The 24,637-nt window shown below is 42.5% G+C and overlaps 1 long non-coding RNA gene across 2 annotated transcripts in view; it reads left to right on the forward strand.

Moving 5' to 3' along the window:
* Nucleotides 1-2,521: 2,521 nt before the first annotated feature.
* The window catches only part of LOC111865760, a 61,745-nt gene continuing 39,629 nt past the window's right edge, over nt 2,522-24,637 (forward strand). The window contains exon 1 of one of the 2 annotated variants that reach the window (XR_002843030.2): nt 2,522-2,562. This is a non-coding gene — a long non-coding RNA (uncharacterized LOC111865760). Of the gene's footprint in view, nt 2,563-4,746; nt 5,158-24,637 lie in introns of those variants that run through there. The other variant, XR_004513157.1, reaches the window with a different exon arrangement.

Consider the following 24,637-nt stretch of genomic DNA (forward strand, 5'->3'; position numbering starts at 1 on the left):
ACATAGGTTATAATCAAGTCTAGTTCCGGGAATTCAGAAGGAAGTCAAGAGCTTCTACTAATGCGAAAATTAATTCATATCGAAAATTTTTTAATTTAATACACCTCAGTGTTCATATGTAATTGGATAGGAACAGTGTGAAACTCATAGCATTTCTATGAGCAGTTTCTATAAATAAATCATTTCGATGAGAATTATTTGGGAATTACAGTACTTATTTAAGCACAAGTCGCAAATATTAAAATATAGTTAAGCATAAACTGTAGATCATAGCACTTCAATAAGCACAGTAGGGAAATTATGGCAACTCGTTAGGCAGAAATTGAAAACCTTGGAATTTAGTTAGGCGATGCTTGGAAATTTTGATATACTTCTGGCCACAAATATTACACTATAGCAGCGCGGTAGGCACAATTTGCAATTCGTAGCATTTCGTTAAGCACAAGTTACAGATTGCAGCATCTCGGTACAATTCGTAGCATTTCGCTAAGCACAAGTTACAGATTGCAGCATCTCGGTACAATTCGTAGCATTTCGCTAAGCACAAGTTACAGATTGCAGCATCTCGGTACAATTCGTAGCATTTCGCTAAGCACAAGTTACAGATTGCAGCATCTCGGTACAATTCGTAGCATTTCGTTAAGTACAAGTTACAGACTGTAGCATCTCGGTACAATTCGTAGCATTACGTTAAGTACAAGTTACAGACTGTAGCATCTCGGTAAAATCCATAGAATCACTTTAGGCACGAATTGTTCTTCATAGAAGTTCGTTAGGCACAATTACAGATCATTACATCTCGTTAGGCAGAATTTAGGCGAGGATGTAAAGGTGTAGGCAGACATCAGTTGGAGGGCACCAGGTGGTTCCGTGCCTCAGACAGACGGGCAAAAACCTACAGTCTCATCTTGCAACTTAATTTGTCTGGTCTTATTTCCCTAACGAGATCTTTGCTTATTAACATAACTGAATGGTGTTGACATTGATTGACTGGAAAAACAAATCGAATTAACCTAGTAGACAACAGTGCACAGGAAACTGAGATTGTTTCGTTTGTTAATAGCCTAATAGTGAAGACTGATAGATATAATTGGGCATGGATTTTGAAACATGTAGCACGGGATGAACACTAAGTTATTTTTTAAGAACCTCGATGAAATAAAATGAAGACTTTAATAATGATGTAGACAGAATTTAAATTTAAGAATACCTTCTTCTGGGATGTAGCTGAGCTCAGTCTGCAGCCACCTGCTCAAGCTGGTTCCTCGCGATACGTTTCTCCGAAACGTCAGTCCACACAAGATCTACACGGCGCCACATCCCAGAAAACGTCATTCTTCTTAGTCCCCGCTGTGAAAACCTCAAACCTTACAAAATTACCGTAACTCAGTTTCTCGAATTTTCTCTCTGGATCTCCACTGTCTCGAACCTTGAATCTCGGACTGAGATAACTTCATGCGGACCGAATATAGAACACCCAGTCGGACAGTTCATTGTCCTCTGTTATTCTCTGTTGCCACGAAACGTGTGGCAATCTCCAGGCAACGCTTTGATTTATACAATCGTATTCCTTGTAGCGGAAACGCTTCAGCTAGCCGTTTTCTAGCAACAGACGTCTCTGTTGTGCTTTTCTGACTGCACACATCCAGCTTTCAGGCGTCATGTCTCAGTATTTTAAGTGTTTTTTTCCTTTAATTCGCTTAGTGGTGAGTGGAGATTATGATGATGGAGAATTTGGTGGAGTGAAGATTGGCAGGGGAAACCGTAGTAGTGGGTGAAAAGCGGCCATAGCGCCACTTTGTCCACCACAAATTCCAGTTGACCAGACCCGGGATCGAACCCGTGCCGCCGCGGTGGGAAGCCAGTGACTAACCGCTTGAGCTATGGCGCGGGCGATGTTAAGTGTTGAAGTTACAGTTGCTGAAGTCAGTGCAATTAAATTGTGAGCTGTGTGCTCTTTTTGCGGTGTATATTTAACTCCTACTGAGTTCGTGTGTAATGGAGTTTTGTTTGCATGATTTGGCTCCTGCTTCGCCCTCGCTGTCTCTGATAATTTTTATATGGTGTAAATTATCCAACTGCATCTTAATTTATTATTATTTAAATTAGAAAGGTAATCCGTTTCCTTCCAGAAATAATAATATATAGTTCTATCGTGCTTCTTGCCGAATACATTCAGAAAAGAAATGACGCTAGGATCAGCGTAGGATCTTCCCTGACATTTTTCTATCACATTTATTGTGGCAATAGGATTTTGATCCAGGAAGATCCGCCTCACACGTCCTTCGAGCTCATCTTGAGCTCCTCCCTGAAGTTTGCATCTTAAGGGAAGGGGGAGGGGACGGGAGGGGAAGTTGGCCCCTCTCTCTGTAATAACTTCATCTTGGGTCTATGGGCTTTTCCAGTAAACTGATCTCATAGCCAAAAATAGAAAAATGACGTATATGCCTTTATGTGTAAAAATAAATCATTTGGGTTTTGCAATATCTCTCTTTCGGGATAGCTTAGTCGCTATAGGGACGGACTACAGGCTGGATGGCCAAGGTTCGATTCCCGGCAGGGGTAAGTTATTTTTTTCTTCACAGCATCCAGACTGGCTTTGGGCCCACCCAGAGTCCTATCCAATGGTTCCCGCAGTGTTTTCCTCAGGGATAAAGTAGCAAGGGCGTGAAGCTGGCCACTCGCTTGCATCTTGTGACGGGATTAAGAAGAGTGGAGCTATACCTCCACTCCCCCATATGTCTTCATAGCATAATTAATTATTTAAGCACAGGGACAACTTTTTAGTGTATTTCTCTTACAATAACACCTAAATCAGTAATTTTATGGTAATGAGTTCGTCTTTGAAAGCTGATAGTTGCTTATCTACTGAAGAAAGCACTAGCATTTTATGGACTCGGAAGGGCAGTAGTTGTGATATTGGAGAACAGAGCAAGTAAGCACGACCTATCGAACCAGGATCTGCTTGGTCAGACTCAAAAGTTTCGGCAACAAGATTGCCTTGTGTAACACAATGCTGTGGTAACATCAATAAAACATATCTCCCATAACTCGCGTCACGTAAAATAAAAAAATATATTATTTTTGTTCCTTTGCCCTCTGCCTCAGATTAAGTCAGGAACTATTACGTATTTTTCGGAGAGTTGTAGGACTCCTTAGCCGGGGGATCGGTCAATTGCAAGGCCGCCTACCTGCACAGAATAACACCAAAATCCATTTCTCGGGTGGGATTCAAACCCTAGTCGCACGAACACTATGGTCGGCAAAATATACAAAATATTTTTCCAATATTTACATTACAAATAAAAAAGCTCAGTGGCTTGTAGTCCACAAGCGAACTATACCGACCGAGCGACCGCAGCTTGTCGGCGAAGTTGGTGCCAACTTTAGCGGGTAAGAGGGTGTCGCGTGGTCAGCGCAACAGATCCCACGGCCGTTAATCTCGATTTTTAGACAGGAATTTACATTACAAATAGCCCATTTATATCATTAAGAGACCCAGTATAGAAAGGTCTGATGTCGGTCACATTAACGGGTAACTTGGAGGCCCAAGTACATTATTCTATCAACTGCCGATTTATCAGCCGTCAATGATGTATTAGTAACAGACTATCTAAGTATGTAACTTACTCAAGAAATTGCTAGTATTCACAAGAGCCCACTACTGATCCATATTCTCAGTCAGATGAAACCAACCTCATTATTCTTTTAATATCCATTTTAGTATTATCCTCTCACTTATTCATAGATCTTCCAAATGTCTCTTTTGCTGACAGAATTGTTACAAAATCATAACAACAGCTGCTCCAATAAATCGTGTGTAGGGTTCGATAATAATCTAAAAATATAATATTTTCTCATAATATGTAAAAAGAATTATATTTTTAAACCTTTAAAATAGTGGCATTTTAACCGTAGGCACTTGCGTTCTGTGCCGATTCACTTAAACTCTTTATTTTCGTTCCGTTAATATGATATTCCGGGTTTTACTGGATTCTGGAAGGTTCTGACCATGGTGTGTAGCACTCACAATTACTTTTTTTTTTTCTTCTTCAGATTTTTCCGTCGTAAGGCATTCTGAAGAGCACACCGTTTCGTAAATTGGATCTGTGATTGAGGTTAGCTCTTTCTGAGGGATGCAACGAAGAAAATTGCTCCATACTCACCTGAGGACGGAAACAGATCCTGTTTCCGAAACGTTGTGTCCTTTAGAATACCGGATGATGGACAAAATAAAAAAAATCCAGTAATTCTGGATGTCACACGAATTACGTTTAACCGTCAGTTTTGTGCGAAATGATTCTTTCGAGGTTCCTTGAGTTTTGATTTTAATTCCATATTATTATTATTTCTGCCACACAGTTTATGGTTTTCTGGAAGAATAAGTGAATATAATTTTGTTTCCATATTTGTATATTATGTGTACGGCTAATTTAATATCATCATTTATCTTAATATCATAAATTCGCTATTATACTCATAATTATGACCGTTGCATAAGGATTTCTCCAAGTAAAGGGGGGATGGTTGGCAACCAGAAAACTTGCTTGCAGACTAATATTTACGTCGTAACATTTGAGATTTTCACAGCGGTGAATATGAAGAATGCCGTCTTCTGGGATATGGTGCCGTGTAGATCTTGTGTGAACCGACGTTTCGGATAAATGTGTCTCCTCCATTTTCAGGGTAGAAAAATCCACGTCCTCGATAGCGGATTTTTCTACCCTGAAGATGGAGGAGATACTTTTATCCGAAACGTCGGTTCGTACAAGATCTAAACGGCGCCACATCCCAGAATGCGGCATTCTTCAACAATTACGCTGTTCAACAGTAATTTTACAGATCTTCCAAAAACTGTGGGTCTCTATATTCGGACATAGATGATGCCACAGTTAAAAATACTAGCTCTATCATTCTTGACCTCGGCAGTAATGGAGGTGAGTGTTCAGCTTCACGTTCCTGCCGCTTTACAACCGGAGAAGAAACCTCCTGTACCCAATGGATGAGAGGCTGGGTGGGCCTCATATTCGGTCTAGTCGCTGCAGGAAAGAGAAGTATCTCTTCCACTGTCGGGAATCGAACCCCAGTTGTCCAGCCAGTATCCCACCGACTGAGCTCTCATGGCTTCCGATAAACAAGAAGGAACAAAATATAATTGTAAAATATTTAATTTCAATTTAATTTAGATTTCAGCCTTGTTTTAGCCCATTATCTGGACTAAGAATTTTAATTCTGTATTTCAGCATCCTGTTGTAATTGTTTAACTTAACATCCATGTATTTATCGTCCGTCAATGTTGCAACACTTGTTTATTCACTACTTAATCTTAATCTTAGTTTAACATTTTATACACTTTGACACAACATGTTTCGGCCCCAAACGGCCATCTTCAGGTGTCTTGATATGTTACAAATATTTTATTAAATTATGTTGAAACTGCTGCACTGTGATATCCCGTGTTAATTCTCTTTTCAAGGTAAAACAAGATAAAATCCATTAAAATTTCTATTTCACGTAACAAGGGGTGACGTCCATTGCTTGAAGGTCAAGCTGCCGAAACAAAACGCCTGGGACAGGCATCATTTTATGAATAAAGGGCGTCACCCCTTGTTACGTGAAATAGAAATTTTAATGGATTTTATCTTGTTTTACCTTGAAAAGAGAATTAACACGGGATATCACAGTGCAGCAGTTTCAACATAATTTAATAAAGTATTTGTAACATATCAAGACACCTGAAGATGGCCGTTTGGGGCCGAAACATGTTGTGTCAAAGTGTATAAAATGTTAAACTAAGATTAAGATTAAGTAGTGAATAAACAAGTGTTGCAACATTGACGGACGATAAATACATGGACGTTAAGAATTTGAACGCTTTAGCAGCTTGCGCACTGCATCGCCTTACCTGATGATGGTCTCATGCTGGCCGAAGCAAATTGTACCAGCGTAGTAGTAATAAGATTACACTTACACCAGAACATTCTAAGCAGAATCACACAGACCCGAGCATCAGTTGAAGTGTTGTGTAGAAGACGTGAAAACAAAATACTAAATCGTTGTCCGGTTGAACCTTTTTTTTTATGTTTTCAATTCGCATAGTGCGGGCTGGAGTCCAACTGGCTTCATTCGGCACGGCGGCCACTGATTGGCCTATTGTAGCCTGCCCCGGGTGATTATGATGACGGAGAATTTGGTGGAATGAAGATTGGCAAGGGAAACCGAAGTACTCGGAGAAAACCCTCCCCAGCGCCACTTTGCCCTCCACAAATCCAACTTAACGAGACCCCGGAATCGAACCCGGGACGCCGCGATGGGAAGCCAGCGACTAACAGCTTTAACTATGGCGCGGGCCCGGTTGAACTTAGTAGTCGTCATGCAGTAACCATATTTATACAATTAAATGTATTCTTTCCGTCACGTGGATGAAGTGAAAACAATGAAGACATTTGTATGATTTGTGAATAATTTTTTTAGAAAGTTGTAATCGTGTCAGTCCTTTGCTGTGATTTCATGAATAAGACTTCCGACCGTCTTGAGAATATTTCGGAAGGATTATGAGAGTTCACGTTGGGTGTGGCTCCTGGTGCCTCTTAGTCGAGGTAGAAAATCGAAGCAGGATCGATTGTTACCCTCTCTCCTCTGACGCTATCGACTTGCGCACAGTTCTCTATATTCCTTCGTCCGTAGCCACTGATGACGTATACAGTCATTACCGTGTTTATGATTATTTTAACATGCTGACTCATACTTGTATTAACTCCATGGAACCGAACCCTTCTTGAGAAGTCTCCAGGTGCTCAGCTACTCAAGAACTTCCAATTATATTGTCACGTGTAGGGTGGTACGCGTGACGTAAATGACGGGTTCTAGTTCGGATGATTGGATTTATTAGCACCTTGGTTACATTCCCTCTCTTAACCACACTCAAATCCAGCGCTAAATCTGATTTGCACACTTCAAAATTCACTGTTACACACACACACACACGCACACTAGTCCTCTCCTGTTAATGGATCTCAACACAGAAACTAGCGCGGCAAATCGCTCCAAGTATTACCCATTAATACAGTCTTCTAATCACAGGCCAAGTCTTCACACGACGAAATTTCTCTGGATATCTTCCATCGAGAACACTCAGACACTTAAACACTCTGACATACTCTGAAACAGTGCCTTACTTATTCCTGGAATCTCGTTATATAGCCTCCGAATCGACCATAGAAACAAGTCACGTGATGTTAATGTGGCAGTGTGACGTCATTGTGCGGAAATTTTTACTGAACCGTTGCCTAGAAGCGGGTTGCGTAACCTCGTTGTTCCATTGTTACGAGCGTGTATCGCGTGTGTTTACCGGTCCGGTAACTAGCAACGCTCTGATCATCCACGTTACAATATTATGGAACCAAAAGGTTCATTACCGTATCCATAACAGCTCGCAAGTGGTCCTTATCCTGAGCCAGATCAATCCAGTCCATACCACTCCATGCTATTTCTCTATTATCATCCCACCTGTGTCTTGGTCTTAATAGTGGTCTCTTTCTGTCCGGCTTTCCGACCAAAATCCTACATGCATTCATCATCTCCCCATTCGTGCTACGTGCCCTGTCCATCTCAACCTCCTTGACTTGATCATTCTAATACTTTGAGAAGAGTACAAGTTATGAAGCTCCTCATTATGCAGTTTTCTCCAACCTCCTGTCACTTCATCTCTCTTCGGTCCAAATATTCTCCTCAACACCCTGTTCTCAAACATCCTCAGTCTATGTTCCTCCTTTAATGTCAGAGACCAAGTTTCACACCCACACAGAACCACAGGCAAAATTATAGTTTTGCATATTTTTTTTATGTTCTTAGACAACAGACGAGAAGACAAAAGGTTCTGGACTGAATGGTAGCAAGCATTAGCCGAGTTCAATCTCCTCTCTTTAAAGTTTCAATGTGTTTAAATATGAAAAGCATGGTGCATTGTACCGGAAGCCAAGCGACTGAATGCCTCCACATCACTTTAAACTGACTGTCCCTGTGTCGAGCCCCTCCTTTGGGCTTATCACCATATTTTAAGCCTGATTGTCTCTGCTTCTTACTCCCATTAAAACTGGGCTCTAGCAGCGCCGCGGTGTATAAAGGAGAAGTGATTTATATCCTCTGGACACCATCTAGACTGGCTCTGTGACCCACTCCTTGTCACATGCATCTGATAGCTCCGTATGCATATGTACATTATCACACATGAACCTAGCAAGTCCGTTCAAGCGGTGATGTGTTTGACTTGTATTCCGGATAAACTCGGTTTGAATCTCGGCCGAGGTTTTCCATTGTTTTACTCAGTTACGTCAATCACACTCCCGCAAGTACCTTAAAATTAGGCCATGGGCACTTCCTTCATCACCCTCTCCGATCCGTCCAACCATCGAAGCTTAGTTCTGAAATTGCACGCCGTTTAATCTTGTAGAAATTCAACGACATTTCGGAGGAACATGAGACAGAGGATTCAGCCAAGCAAATAACCAGCAAGAAGTGATAGCAACCAGAGTTGCTTTCTTCTTCCTGAACCTTAGCTTGACTTACTGTTCAACATTGAAGAAGGGGGAAGATTTTGCTTCCGAAACGTCGGAACATCTATTGGACTACAAGACAGCACATCCTAGGACGTAGTGAATGCATCAAATTCCTGCAGTGCACCCCGAGCTATTGAAAGTATTGTTAAACAAATAAATGTGCCATTTTGTTCTGGAATTTGCATGTATGCGTATTATGTCTGGACGTACAGTTGGCCAAAATAGTATGCCTGATCGTGTGATCATCCAGCGATATGGGTGGTAATCACCGCCGGGGACATTTCCAAGACAGCAGGAATGGTGATAAAGTAATGTACGGTGGTCGTAGTGGGGGCGAAGTTAGATTGTCGCAACAGCGGGGAGTACAAACGGCTAGCATACCGGCTGATTGAAACCTTCAAATTACAATGTGGAAACATCAAGTTGCATGTGTCAAGGAGCTGGTAGTTGCTCAGCTGGGATCATATATAACGAACACATCAGTGACGTAAGAGTAAAAATGCAAACGTTTTGTTCAACATGTCCTAAAATCAGGACATTCATATTGAAATCTATGTACGTTTATTCTGTGTTAATGTTGCTCTGGGTGTAAGTAGCGGCCTTGCGAAATGCTGATCCCCTTCCAAGGAGTGCTACCGACTGTATGTAGGATTAAGTAACTGAAAATCAGCCAAGGTCGAAGAAGGACTGTAGAGCCGTAGATAGACAGCCGTCGATCGGGTAACGACTGTATCCTTCCAAATCCATTCCAGTTCATCCGTCATCCTGCCATGCATTGCTGTTTTTCCTAGGCGCCGACAGATTCTTAGAATGAACAATGAAAATGCCTGTATGAACGCATTAACCGTCCAAGCAGAAGTAGATGAATCACCCAGTCAGCTGCCCGTTGAGTTCGTTCGACCCAACAGTGTTGCATGATTAGTAACAATACTAAACCATGGATATTTTTGTGTCGTTTCGTGAACCACACGTTGGGCGAAATTTCCTTGTTTTGACGTTAAAATATCAGGAAATTGAATTCGAAATGAACACAAATCATGACAGGCGTTCATTTTATAAACGGTTAAGAACGAAGAAATTGAACGTGAGGAAATATACACATTGTCTTTTCACATGAAATTAGAAATAAATTGCAACTAATAATTCCGAATTATTGGAACAACTTCTCAGGGAAAATGTTCAAGGACAACTTCTATTTTAAATATCTCACTTTTTTTTTTAAATTCACTTAGTGGAAGGTGGAGTCCAACTGGGTCTACTGGGCACGGCGGCCACTGATTGGCCTATTGTAGCCTGCCCCGGGTGATTATGATGATGAAGAATTTGGTGAAATGAAGATTGGTAGGGGAAACCGAAGTACTCGGAGAAAACCCGCCCTAGCGCCACTTTATCCACCACAAATCCCACTTGACCAGTCCCGGGATCGAACGTGGGCCGCCGCAGTGGGAAGCCAGCCACTAACTGCTTGAGCTATGGCGCGGCCGTAATATCTCACATTACACCCACCTTCCCCCCTTTTTCTTGTAACTTAACAACGTCCAGTAGTCAACCAATTTAGAAAATCATAGGTCTGTTTACGATTTTTAAAATTACATAAATATTGTTTGTACATTCAGTTGCAAAGGAAACAAAAATACTAGTGAGAGGAACTTCGGATGAGCTGTTGTGTGTTACGTCATTGTTATTAGCAGCTATTCCTTCTGTAATTAGACTCCACTCTGTCTGTTGCAAATCCACACATCTACACTTATCTAACCACCCAATAACATACTCGGAAATGTCTGATTCTTCGAGCCGCTGTATACATTTGGCACAATGATAAGACAAAATTTGAACAGGAAGCAATAATTACAGGCTTTGAACATGAGTTGCTGTAACAACTGAATTTGCTCCACTACAAAGGCCGTAATCCATATTACTTTTCTGTAATGAATACATAAGCTCTTTTTTTATATAAATTAATACATAAACACGGAAATTTAGGGAGACATTAAAATTTATAGAATACTCACATTTAGAGCCATTAATGTCAAATTAATGACGTACTGCCGTGAGTCGTGACGTGTAATTGTGTGTTAGGTTTACTTACACGGTACGAGGGTCAGCCTATCCCAGACGCCATGTCCCACAAACTGCACCAGGCCACATATGCGAGTACCAACACATGTTCCCCTACTCTGCCCTTCATTTTACTTCTGTCTTCTTTTTTATTATTCTTAATTCTCTCTTTTTGCTTCTCTGATGGACATTCACCCTTCTCTTCGTCCATCTCCTCTTACTGTACCCCTGTTCCATTTCTCACGCGTTGCAGCTTCATACATCCTCATGCGTACCTCAGGCTGAGAACAAGACAGGCATAACTCTCATTCATCTCCCTCACATTTTCAGATGTAATTTATTTGCTGCATTGCAATTATCCGCTTGGTTTTGTAGCACATCTTTCGGAATTCTGGTAGGCACAACCCCTGGTATCTGAATCACTGCGGCGGGCGGGTTTCTTCGAGTACTCCCGTTTCTCCTGCCAATTCTCATTCCATATTCAGCATTTATCCTGTCATATTCTTGATACTGATGGAGTCATTAAATAACCAACTCAAAACCTCTTATCATCCAGGTCCTCGCTCCAATGTATTTCAAATATGTAACAGCGCCCCCTTTGCTTAGCAAAGTTTTCGTTTCAAGATTAACTTTCTGTGTGGAAGTAAGAAGAGATTTTTCAACGTTTCTATTTTATAATCAAGATACTTGAAATTTATCTCAATAGCATTTATCTCAATTTAGAACAAACAAAGGAACTCCGTGGCTTTAGTCCGCAAGAAAACTATACCGACAGAGTGACCGCCGCTTGTCAGCGAAGATAGTGCCGACTTTATCGGATAGAGGGTGTCACGTGGTCAGCACAACGAATCCCCTCGGCCATTAATCTCGGCTTTCTAGACCGGAGCCGCCCATTCCAGACCCAATACAATCTGGTAACTCCGGGAATCGAACCCGGAACCTCTGAATCTGTAGCCAGGAACTCTGACCACTAGAACACAGAGGCGGTCTATCTAGATTTTACAAATGTGTGAAATTAAACAAAGTCTCTGATATATTGAGAATGATAATCAGTTCAGTGCAGCCTGGATGCAGCAACGGGTCCACAGCGTCGAGACCAAATCTAAAGCCCACCCAGTCTCCTATCCAATGGGTACCTGGAGCTCTTTACCAGGGAGTAATGCGGCCGGGGCGTGAAGCTCACCACTCGCTGCCATCCAGTGGCAAGATCAAGAATGGTTACGCTATAACTTCACTCTCAAATAGATTTTCATGGCGTGGTGGCTAATTAATTAAGCATAGGAATGGTTTCATAATCAATTCAGTTCTACCGTGCCTCTTTCTCAGAATTTCCTGAACTTCCCGCAACCCAGCAGTAGCCCCACTGAGGGGGCACAACCACCATTACCAAACCACTGCAGTGAATGAACACATTTAGCCTACCCCCCCCCAAACTCATTGAAGTGTCTCGAAAATGTTACAATTTTTTAACTTCAGGTATTTAATGACAAACCATATTCATACCTATAAAGTACACTTTCTTTTATGGTTTATGTTTATAATTTAATGAGGTCTTTTAGGGATAAAGTAATTCAATCAGAATCTTTGCTTCTGAGCAAAGTTTGACGACAGTTCAGAAAGGAACAGTACGTTTATGTGTTCTAGAATTACATTTTGAGTTGCTTTTTGTCATGGCATCAGCCGATATGCTGATGCCCATTATCTGAAAGATGTAAGATTTGAGGTTTTCACGGCGGTGGCTATGAAGACTGCTCTGTTTATACCGGTTCTCACGGTCTCTTCGCTTGCGGATTTCTTATTTTTTCTTCTACCCTGAAGACGGAGGCGATACGTTCCTCCGAAATGTCGGATAACACCACATCTACACGGTGCCACATCCCAGAATACTGCTTTCTTCATTATCTGAAAGATGTTAAAATCTGATTAGAATGGCTAAGGTACTTAACAAAAACAGACATAAACAGGCGACCAGCCTTCTGAAGAACTCGTATATATCTTACCTACTCTGCAATCAACTCCGATAGATGGATCCAGTAGCCGTTAAGGTGGCGTGAAAACATGGCGAAACTTCGGGTTGTTATGCCATTGTGTTCAGGAGTGAGTAAACAACAAAATCCAAAGAAGATGAAGGCACAGGGAGGCCTGTTTTGCTGATACCCTTACACTGGCGTCACCTAGGTCAGGATAAATTGACTAATTATTGGGTTATTTAAAGACGCTGTTTTAACGAAAGGCGTTATAACGACATAACGAGGAGCCTCATAAATTGTACGCTTTTCCAAGTATAATTAGAATGATCAGGTCAAGGAGGATGAGATGGGCAAGATATGTAGCACAAATGGGGAAGAGGAGAAATGCATGTATGATATTGGCGGAAAAGCTGGAAGGAAGTAGACCACTGGGAAGACCAAGGTGTAATTGGGTGGACAATATTAAAATGGATCTCAGAGAGATCGAATGGGATGGTATGGATTGATTTGATCTGGCTCAGGATAGGGACCGCTGGAGGGCCCTTGTGAACACGGTAATGAACCTTCGGTGTCAATTAAATGCTGGGAAGTTCTTGAGTAGCTGCACAATTGGTGACTTCTCAAGAAGGTTCAGCTCCATGAGTGAGTGGGTGAGTGAGTATTTAACGAAAACTCTATCAGTAGCGAGACTGTATTGCGTCTTCTATTAACGAATGTAGAGATAAGTTGTTGGAATGTCACATTGCCACTTCGTCCATCGTAAATCTTACAAGATCTAACATGGGATAGAACCCGGGCCGCCACAGTAGGGAGTCCGCAGACTGGGCCTCATGAACTCCGTCACGGCCGTTTAAATCTTTGAATTATATGGAAGTTAATCAAATATAACTTTATATAGAGTCCATTGTGGCTTATATGAAAATACTATCCTAACATTCGCCTTTAGAGACAAAACCAAAAATTATGAAAGCCTTCGGCTAGTCAGACTGCCTGGTTACATTCCTTATGTCCCGTCTGTACACCCAAGGTTTACCATTGCACTGACCTGCCCCAAGTATTTGTTCACATTGCTTTTATTAGTAAAAGCTGATTCCCCATCCAGGGACGCTTATGTAATGTGTGAATGATATACAGATTTCCATATCAGGTGAGAGAAAGTTGAAATTATATGGCTGGATGAATTCAGTGACGAAATTCTGCCCGCTTCATGGTATTTTTCGGATATACTTAGTAGCATGGACTGATGCCGTTACTTACATTTCTCCCACTTGGTATAGAGATTCGGTCTGTACTTCTCTCGGGGCAAAGTCTGTGAAAAAGCTAAAGTTATCCCTGTAACAGGCCCTCGAAGTTCCCACATTTTGTAGACAATCGGCTCACAGATGGCGGTGAAGTTGTTAGCCTCACGCGCCGGCCGCCATTTACCCACAAGAAGATTCCTGGTACTCATTTCTGTTAGAGGCTGAGTCGACCCCAGGGCCATAGCGCGGCTGGAAGGATTAGGTCGACTGAAGAATTCAATGACCTCATCGGGAATCGAGACCACGACCTTCCTGCTTGTAGCTTAGTGCCTCAACCGACTATGCTGCCGCGTGGTGGCTGAAAAATATGGTATTTAGTATCATTAAGTTTTCCGCCCGTTTCTGCTGGTTTCTTGCTTAACGTACTTTTCGACTGTGAAGATAGAGGCGATATATTCCACCGAAACATCGTGCTCTCTTCTAACTACTCAGAGTGACAACCCAGAAACCCGTTGACAATTGAATGGGAGATATGAATAAAGAAAGTGATGCAAATATATGTTTATTCTGGGATTTTACATGTTGAGTTCAGCAACATTTTCGTGTTGCAACCCTCTCCTTCCGTGTGCTTAAGTTGTGCCTAATGAAAATCAAGGCGGAATTTAAATTGGCAATAATTACGCAGTTATTCATATATGTTCAGGAACTGCGAACTATGGGGAAGTTTTAAGTGTCAGAATTGAAGTGATCTGTACCCGTATCTCCCACAGAGCAGCACAACCAATGTCACGACGCAATTAAGTGACCGACGGGCTGGCGTGGAGGTGCTCTGCACGAATATTACGAATCCTATCTGAGGTTTAGCATGGTTTTCCTCAATCCCTCCTAGCAAATACAGAGATGGTACCTGAGTTAGACCAATAACACTTCTTACAAAATTATTTCCAAATAATTATTCACCCATCATCACACTGAAAACGTCGTCAAATAATCACTCCTACCACCAACACACAAACATAAAGTATAGAATTGTCCTTATGATAAACTTCAAGTTATGAATAGGTATGTCCTCGTTTTACCAAAAAGCATATATACATGAACGTGGATATCCTCACTTCTACCCTGAAGATAGGGGCAATATGTACCTCCGAAACTTCGGCGATACGGAGCGAAGACGGAATAAGGCACAATCATTATCAGTGGAGTGAAATGCGTAACAATGTAACTTTATATTTCGCTTCTAAACATGATCCGATACACCAGAGCAAAGATAGAGGGCAGCACGCGCTAGTCACAGATGGTACTAATATTGCCGATAGGTGGATCTGCCAGCAGTAGTCTCTCTCTCGTCAACTGTCGTCATTCTTATGACAAATGGTAGTTTAGAGCTTCTTGTATTTTCTTTCAATATTTGATGTTATGAGTGGGTTGTGAGTGCGTGAAGTCCGCAGTGAGAAATAAATTAATCGCATTGAGGACTATAAGCCGATATTGCTCGAAGATCTTCATACATGGATAGAACAGAAGACGCGGGAGATGTGTGTGTATGTGTGTGTATAATGAAAATGCGCAACTGGCTCCGTTGACAAATACAAAAAGAAAAACATCTTCATAGCCTTATTTGATGTGTCCAGTTTTTTTTTTCTTATTGCAAAGAAAAGGAACCAGTTTTAAACAGGCAAGAAATTTTATTTTGCTTTGTAGCACAGACCAGTATGAGATGTGGTCTTAAGCCCGTTCTGAGTATGCGTATGAAAACAATGCTGTCCCGTACAGTCATGACAATCGCATATGCGACACGTTAGCCTTGTTTGGTATACATCTCTTCGCCATCGTATTCCAAACAGATTATTTTGTAAAACATTACCAAGAAACTGAGCGAGCTGGCACAGCGGTAGTTCCCCGGGCTTCAACCTGTGAGGTGTTGGGCTCGAATCTTTTCCAAGTTTTTTCCTCAGGCCCTTCCAGCATTACCTGGATATTATTTCATTACACTACGACCGTGTCCTTTCAGATATTTTCTAATTCAACAGTCATTCTATTTCCTGACGCTGTACAGTCTGGACACACTGTTAAGAAGCAACCCACTTGACCAGCTGCTTAAACTGAAGTTTTTAAATTAACGACCATTGTCAGTATCCCCCTCTGTCATCCGTTGCACCAATAGGATGATATATTGCATTGACAGACCATTATGTATACATCGTGTATGTCTGCGATGTATCGCGATGGCCACACCGACCCTGAAGATGGAGATGGAGAATGTCACCGAAACTTTGTTTCTTATCTCAGCATCGACAAGGCTGATCTCTCAAGAAGATTTTAGTGCATTAAGTCACCGCTGATTCTTATAATCTTATAATTTTAAGTCTAAAGCACCTCTGAGGTGTGTGAATCTTTTGAAATTTTCTTTAAAATTGAATACGGTCTTTGTTAATTTTGTGTTATCTGCAGCTGAATGCCATGCTCGTAACCCAACAAGAAATAAGTAGGGGTTGGATTTCAGGCAAATTGAGCCTCAATATCAGTCTATGTCTATTCAAAATATATTATTTCAGTTGCAGTGTTCAAAATATGTGAGGTTTAACTAACTTCATGGTGTTGAGATTTTTTTTTCTAAAACCGCTCAGCCACTCAAGAATTTCTCAACATTTTATGGGACACGAAGGTTTATTACCATGGTCACAGGAGCCCGTCGCTGATCCCTTTCGTGAGTCCGATCAATCTAGTCCATTTCCCTATCCTATTTATCTCAGATCTGACAGTTCCCATCTACGTCTAGGTTTTTCTAGCTGTTTCTTTCATTCAGCAGTTCTTCCACCAACCTTAATACTGCTAACGACACACGCTGTCTGAGTCACGTGAGCTGCGGTTTTATTGGACCTCATTTACTCAAACTTTCAGTAGAGAAATGGACAGTTTGACATTTTCCGTGCTGAGTATTGTTTGAAAAAGAAAGAAAGTTCTGGGAAGAATTGATTGTCTACTTTCCTCTGATACTAGATAACCCGCATAGAGAAAGACGCTTGGAACAATTCTTTGTTGACGTATTTATCGAGCCGTTGCCTAGCACCTAATGGAGAGATACACATACAGACACGGACTTATGAGAGTTTCATTCTGGTATTCAAAAGTTGGTAAGTCGGGGATACGCGGACAGCATGGAGATTGCGTAAGCTTTTTTTTTTTCAAATAAGGGAAGTAGGCTGAAAAGGAGTTTGATGTCTGCGCATGGCAGTTCGTAATGATCGTTGCTGAAGACCACAGGAAGCTTTGAAATGTCTGGAATATTTTATTCAGCTACATTAACGGACAAAGAAGATATTCACAATGGAATCAGGTGATGTTTCCGAGCAACTAAACTCGATTGTATCATGGAAAATCTATCAGTTGTATATCATATCCAGGAGACGTAGTTGTGGAGACATAGGCTCCAGGAGGTTGCGTTCGTCATTTTGAGGTACAAATCCCCTTCAGTTGTCCTTTGAGCTGAGAAGTTAACGCAGAATGCTGCAGTGTACAGGTAAGAGTTATGGCGTCACTTCAAACCACCCGTGCGTCCCCGCTGTGTTTCAACCCGTGGAACGCGCGCAGCTTGTCAATTGGCTGGCTGGAATATGAAAAAAAAAAAATCCGTAGCTTTAGTCCGCAAGCGAACTATACCTACCGAACGACCACCGCTTGTCGGCGAAGTTAGTGTCAACCTTAGCGGATAGAGGATGTCTCATGGACAGCGCAACGGATCCTCTCGGCCGTTAATCCCGGTTTTCTAGACCGGAGCCGCTATTTCCTTGTAATAGCTCCTCAGTTATCTTCAAGAGGCGAAGTGGACCCTGTTCCAGACCCACTACTTCTCAGAAAATCTGGTATTGCTGGGAATCGAACCCGGTACATTTTGATCTGTAGCCAGGAACTCTGACCACTAGACCACAGAGGGGCTGGAATATGAACTCTAAATTATGATTAATATAATCCTGAAATGTATGTAATTGTAAAATATACACTTCTATGAATAGTTTGAACATTATTGCGCTGAAGTGGGGTTATGGATTCTTGAGAGACGAGATTTAGGCCGCAAGATGCAAGATGCAAGAAGCTGACAAACACGGGTATAAATTCAATGTTTGCTGTATGTGTCACCTGCTTCAACATTCACAAACTGTACATTTTGCCAGCAGATTATATTAGGAGTGTGGCATAATTCTCAAAAATGACAGCAGATATGTCCTTGAACGGAATTAGAGAAACAGATATTAGTAGCTAAAAGCGCAGTGTGTTTTCTCTTCGATAGGAGCCTGATATTATTTATATGAACTTAGAGCTCTGTGGGAAGATAACCGCCTAGAAATAAAGCGATTTGGGTTTTGTTACTACTGAAACTCTGCTCATAACAGAGCTCACTTCCCATCGCTTTACCCTTTTCGCTTCCCTTCTTCAAGCGTACCTTTACCAGAAGGACGAGCGAGCACAGCCTCAGACCCTTCAAAACAGGACGATTTTCTGTTTCCTCCTGTAAATCGCGATGTCCCTCATCAGCCCCCCCCCAACCCCACTTTCCTCTCTCTCTCTTGATATTTTGAACGGTTAAAGTGACACTGTGGCAATTTGATAAGCTCTTAGGCTTATAATTATTTATATAACTAACTCTACTGCGTGAAGCACACTTTTTTTTTTTTTTGAGAAACTAGCAGTATCTCAGCTGGTTACGTAATTCTCCTCCTGTTGTGGAACCCTGAAATTCATTACCGTATTGTCAAAATTCCGCCACTGGGCCCTTTCCTGATTCATTTTAATTATTTTTACAGCCTTACTTCAAAATCCCTTATTGTCGCCTTTAATAAAATCCCTCTCCCTTAGGACTTCCAAGTGGTCTCTTGCATTCTGGATTTTCAACCAGTGCTCCGTAACGCCGAGCGGACTGGCGAGCTCTTCACTCGTTTTTGTGTGTGGAGGGGTGCTCCTTTAGAATCTGTGTCTGAAGACCACCGACTGTTATGACCGAAGATTTTCTTGTTCTTACTGAGTCCCTGCAGGAAAATCCAGGCATAGCACCTCGGATAGTCCACAAACGTTTCCTTCAAAATCCGTTCCGGTTCATTGTTCGACGATCTTCTTACTATTCGACGCTATGAATTCCGGATTTAATGCGGGGGGGGGGGCAACCGGGACAGTCCCACCGGTGCCCCCACCAAACAGAAATATAATCCACAGTTTCTTTTTGATATCTGCTCCTAAAAAATCTGAATTTTTTTATGTTCAGTTATTATGAGACGCAAAAACAAAACAAAATGGCATAACCAAAATTTGTTGTTGATAGGGTCCTCCGTATTTTTATTGCACCGGCCCCCCATAACTGTAAATCCTACCCCCGGCCGCTGTATGGTCTGGCCACTGACACATTCTTAAAATGACGCACGAAATTAACTTGTATCGGACCGAAGAACTGGGTCAAGTTCGAGGTTCTGTGCTTCTCAGTTAAAACACCACCCCTTGTCGGCTATCAAAGACTGGTTAATCTGTATATCCACACCTGGAAACCATTTCTTCTATCTAAGCCTGAGGACATGTTATTCCATGGTGACTGGAAATCAACTTAACATGGACTGTTTCAGTATTAGACACAAAAAGGTGTTGCATTATCTTTTCCCGAAGCTGTATGTGTCCACATTTTTACATCTTGGATGCAACCCTTTATTTAATAATTTTTTTACCTCCCTCATACACCATTTACCCCACCTCAGGTTCCACGGAGCATACAGTGCATTTAAACAATGAAAGCCTTGGGTGCGTATGTGTAAATATGCAAAGAAGCATGGTCTCCGAGTGTACGCAAAGTCCGTTCGGTGGAGGTGGGGGGAGGTCACTGGTCGAAGCCCCCTCCTCCTTTCCCCTCCATTTGGTAGGGGGTACGCCATGTCTGCGAAGAAGAAGTGGCATATAGTACAATCCTTTCATACTTACAGATGTAGTTGGTTGCGACACTGTAATACAAGCCGGAAGGTCTCGGGTTTGATTCCCTGTGAGGTCATTGATTTTTTTTTCTACTGTCCTAATCCTTCCAACCGCAGTATGGCCCTGGGGTCGACTCAGCCTCTGATACAAATGAGTACCAGGAATCTTTCTAGGAGTACAGTGCTGCCGGTGCGTAAGGCTGACAACCTCACCGCCATCTGTGAGCTGATAATCTAGAAAATGTGGGAGCCTCGACATCCCACAACCCTATGGGACTCCATGGCCTCTTACAGCGAGAGCTTTACCTAACTTTTTAATGAGGGAGCTCTGAAATTCGAACCATAAAGGACGAATTTATACGAAATTAAATTCGTCAAACCTCTTGAAAATGAAGTCCGGATAGCTCAGTCGGTATAGCTACGGTCTGGACGGTCAGGGTTCCATTTCTGGTAGGGGCAAGAAATTTCTCTCTTCTCCGCTGCCTCCAGACCGGCTCTGGGTCCCAACGAATCTCTTATCCAATGGGTACCGGGGACTCTTTCCCCTGGGATAAATCGGCCTGGGAGTGGAGCTGACCACTTACTTGTATCTACTGCCGAGGTCAAGAATAGTGGAGCTATACCTCCAGGCTTGCACACTTTTAATGGCATAGTGTTTAATTAATTAAGCCCAGGGACAAGTCTGCCTTTCTTTTTAATCTGTTACCTTGTAAAATAGCACTCTTATAGGCGCACAGAATTTTATGAACGTTCGTAATGCGGTTTAGTTAGTGAAACACAGGGAAGGGCTAACACAGACTTAACAGTTGTTCACTTTAATTGAGAGAAATATGTTTCGAATTTTGAATGTTCAGAATCGGCATTTTGTTGGCATAATTTCATTATTTTGACGAAAATACTGCCGACTTACGCGATCCCCATTCTGTCTGTGTGTCTGTGTACCCCATCCTTATTCATTTCTTAAAGCCTAAACCAATCTTTACGGGACTTGGTATGTGTGTCATGGCACCTAAGCCCATCTCAACTCGCGTTCTTCATAAATCACTTCCATCACCCTGTGTGTCTGTATATCTATCCCCTATTGTTGCTGGGCACAGGCTCGGTAAAACGTTATCGCGACAATGAATACACGCAATAATAGAAGTATTGTTTGAGGATTCGTTTTATATGCGGTCCCTGTCGTATCAAAGGAAATTATTTGAGTAGTTCCTCGAAAACTTCTTGATTACAATTCAATCTCGTTTTTCTAGCAGTTCTGGTGGAACAAGTCCGTTTTCTTTGATTGCGGGTCCAGTCTGTCTTCTGCGTCACGAGAGGTCACACATTTGCTGCTCTGTGTTGCAGTAACTCCAGGGGTCGGCCGAGAGTGCTTTGTCTGTTTTTTATGCGTCATCTGTTTTAAATTCGCTCGAAACGCCGTAATATAGCGTGTTAAAATATGTAGAATTTGGTGCCCATTCTATGGACCTGGTACACTCAACCGTAGCTACATCCGACGTTCAAGAGACGGACAAGACGTATGTAAAGTACCAATTTTAACATCCAGGAGAGAAAATAAAAAGAATCCACGTAACTCAGTATATATTTTCGTACACACACTTAGGTACGCTGTACACAACTTACACATAACTTCCATTCAGATCAACATAATCGTTTGTTTTAATATAAATAAGAATTTGTGGGAAAAATTAATCGCCTGTTTTTCTTTCACTACAATTTGAAAGTTGGCCTCGGTTCGGACCTCATAGAAAACACCACAGTCAACAGATCTTGCTGTATGTGTATTCGTTTCAGCAGAAACAATTTTACCAAGCCGTTGCCTAGGGCCGCGCCATAGCTCAAGCAGTTAGTCGCTGGCTTAGCGGCCTCCGTAGTCTAGGGGTAACGTTCCCACTTCATGACTCAAGGTACGCGGGTTCAAACCCGGCGGAGGTCGTGGAATTTTTAAGGGCGGAAGAATTCAGGGAACAAGTCCTCCGGGAGGGACTTCAAGCCGTGGGTCCCGTGTCGTAGATTTACGGCACGTAAAAGATCTTCATGTCTCTAGGAGACCTCTGAGCAAAATTAAGCAACAAGTTTCCCTCCCAAGTACTTTCCAATGCCTCTGGTAGATGGGGGAAGTATTAGGTACCGAAGGCCGACCTCGTTGGCTGAGCGGGGCTAATAGCACACACCAGTACGGGTAGGGTATGGCGACTGGTAGAACATCAAAGGGGGACGTAAATAGATCAACAACTGGTCGCGGTGCATGGGGAAACCCACCCCTCCAATAATAATAATAATAATAATAATAATAATAATAATAATAATAANCGTTGCCTAACAACGGCAGTATATTCTGGCTCCACTATCCCGGCTTTCAAGCGTCATGTACATGTCTGCTCAACAGTTTGACAGGATACAATATTGGGTTTACTGATGTGGAGGGATTTATGAAGTAGGCCGTTGTTCTGTACAGATTGGTTCAGGCGTTCAGAAGTTAACAGGGGTGCGACACATAGACACACGGCCAACATGTTTTTTTTTTTTTTTGAAATGGGGAAAATAGGCTAAACGTAAGCTAATGCGACACCGAGTAATTTTCATTTTGTCTGTATGCATGGTTGGACAAAGCAGAAACTGCCTTCGTTCTCATTTTGTGCCCCTCATTCCATTCCGCCACTGACAGTGACTGGCCAACACGCCACTGACGGTAGGGTCAATGCAACGGTCATGGCTCTCCATTTGATTGGCCGGCTCTGTCCGTCCCCAGGTAGCACTAGGCGTTGGGTTGGGTGTCCACCAGACACTGAACTGGCTGTTCCGTGTAAAAGTGTCGTATATGCCACGTACACCCACACAAAAAGCAAAGATATTGGCCTATTCTTGCCCTCGGCACTAGATGGAGGTGCGTGGTCAGTTTCACTCCCCGGCCGCTTTACCTCAAAGAAAATCGGCGCTAGTACTCTATAGATAAGGTGGGCCCCAGACTCCGTTCTGACGGCATGGAGAACGGAAAAATCTTGCCTCTACCAGGAATAAAACCCCGGCCGTCCGGCTAGTATTTATTTTCTCTACAGCACCCAGAACGGCTCTAGGCCCCAACCAGTCTCATACCCAATGTACCGGGGGCTTCTTCCCTAGGGATAAAGCGGCCTGGGCGTGAAACTGACCACTCAACTGCGTCTAGTGGCGAGGTCAAGATTACCTCCACTCTCCAGTGTGACGTCATTACATACTGCTCACATAATGAAGAGCACGCACAACTTAGCTTTCTCCAACTTGGCAATGGACAGAATGTAAAACCATGAAGAAGGCACCCGTGTTCAAGAAGCTGTATGGCATGACAGTTCGTAATGCAGTCGGTATAGCGACTGGTTACTGGCTGAACGTGGCCTTGGGGCCAGAGTTCGAGTCCCGGTACGGACAAGATTTTTTCTTCTCACTACGTGTACATACCGGTTCTGTGGCCCACACAGCCTCATACCCAGGGGTAAAGCGGCCGGGGCGTGAGGCTGTTCTCTCAACTAAAACTAGTGTCAAGGTCAAGAATACGTGGATTTATGCATCAACTCCCCCATATACCTTCATGGCATAATGCTTAATCAGTTAAGCAGAAGGTCAACTTTACATTTTACCACCTGTGCATGACCCAACATTTGGGTCGAAACTTGTGTTACATGAAAATAAAACACGCGAAGTACTAGATACTAAATACACGTAGTTTTGTTTGATGGTCTCGCGTGAGATTTCCAGTTTGTATGCTTAATCATGCCGGTCACGGTAGCCGAGCGGTCTAAGGCATGCACTGTCTTCGCTCGCTCTGAAGCCGGGATCGTGGGTTCGAATCCCACTCAGGGCATGGATGTTTGTGTGCGATTTTCTGTGTTTGTGTACAGGTAGAGGCCTTGCGACGAGCTGATCACTCGCCCAAGGAGTCCTACCGAATGTATAAGATGTAAGAAAACCGAAGTGAACGGAGTTTCATGGAGGTAGGCCTAGGCCCACTGGGGCTGTAGTGCCAAGGGAAAAAAAATATGCTTAATCACGCCGATCACATTGGCCGGCCGCGCAGTCTCCGCCGTCTCAAACAATGTGACCTTGGATTCCAATCCAAGTCGAGGTATGGATACCTCTGTACGCCTACTCTGTGTCTGTGTGTAAGCAGCGGCCTTGCGATGGGCTGATCCCCTGTCCAAGGAAACCTACCGACTGTGTACAGATTAAGAAACTGTAAAAGCGGCTAAGGACCACAAGAGATATAGAGAGATAGATAGATATACTCCTATAGATAGATAGACAGATAATTATTTATGGCTTCTCCAGCGATCCTTCTGCTAAGACAGGAAGGATTTCATGAAGGAGCAGTAGTGTTTATTCTTCCCAGATGTATTTATTATTTATTTATTTGTTGTATCAATGCCTGTGGCATAACAGTTTTTCACTAAAGCACGCTACTTGCAACGGAAATCCAGAATTGTTGCGGTGACATGACGAAACACATCACAGCATTGTTGTCTGTAGTGCAATGAAATTATCTACTGGTTTTTATTTACATATTTTTTAAAATATTTAATACATAACCACACACATTTTTGCACTTAGTTTAAACCGTCTCTGCTAACCAGTAATAATTTTCGGTGTTGACCCAAATGTGTAACGCGCATGCGCTGTGGTAAACCTCACCTTCTCCCACTTTACCTCGCCTTCTGTTTTATGTCTGGCCATGACCCTTTGGTTACTCTCTCTTTGTGTATGCCCATCGGTTGCCGCTTTGTGCTGCAAGAAATGAAATAATAAAAAATTATAAAAATCCCCGCATCCTATTTCGGCTCCCTCGCCGACACAAATGTTCACGGCGTCTGGCCACTGTGCCTGGT

Source organism: Cryptotermes secundus, unplaced genomic scaffold (genome assembly GCF_002891405.2).
Source record: "Cryptotermes secundus unplaced genomic scaffold, Csec_1.0 scaffold543, whole genome shotgun sequence".
NCBI classification, from domain to species: domain Eukaryota; kingdom Metazoa; phylum Arthropoda; class Insecta; order Blattodea; family Kalotermitidae; genus Cryptotermes; species Cryptotermes secundus.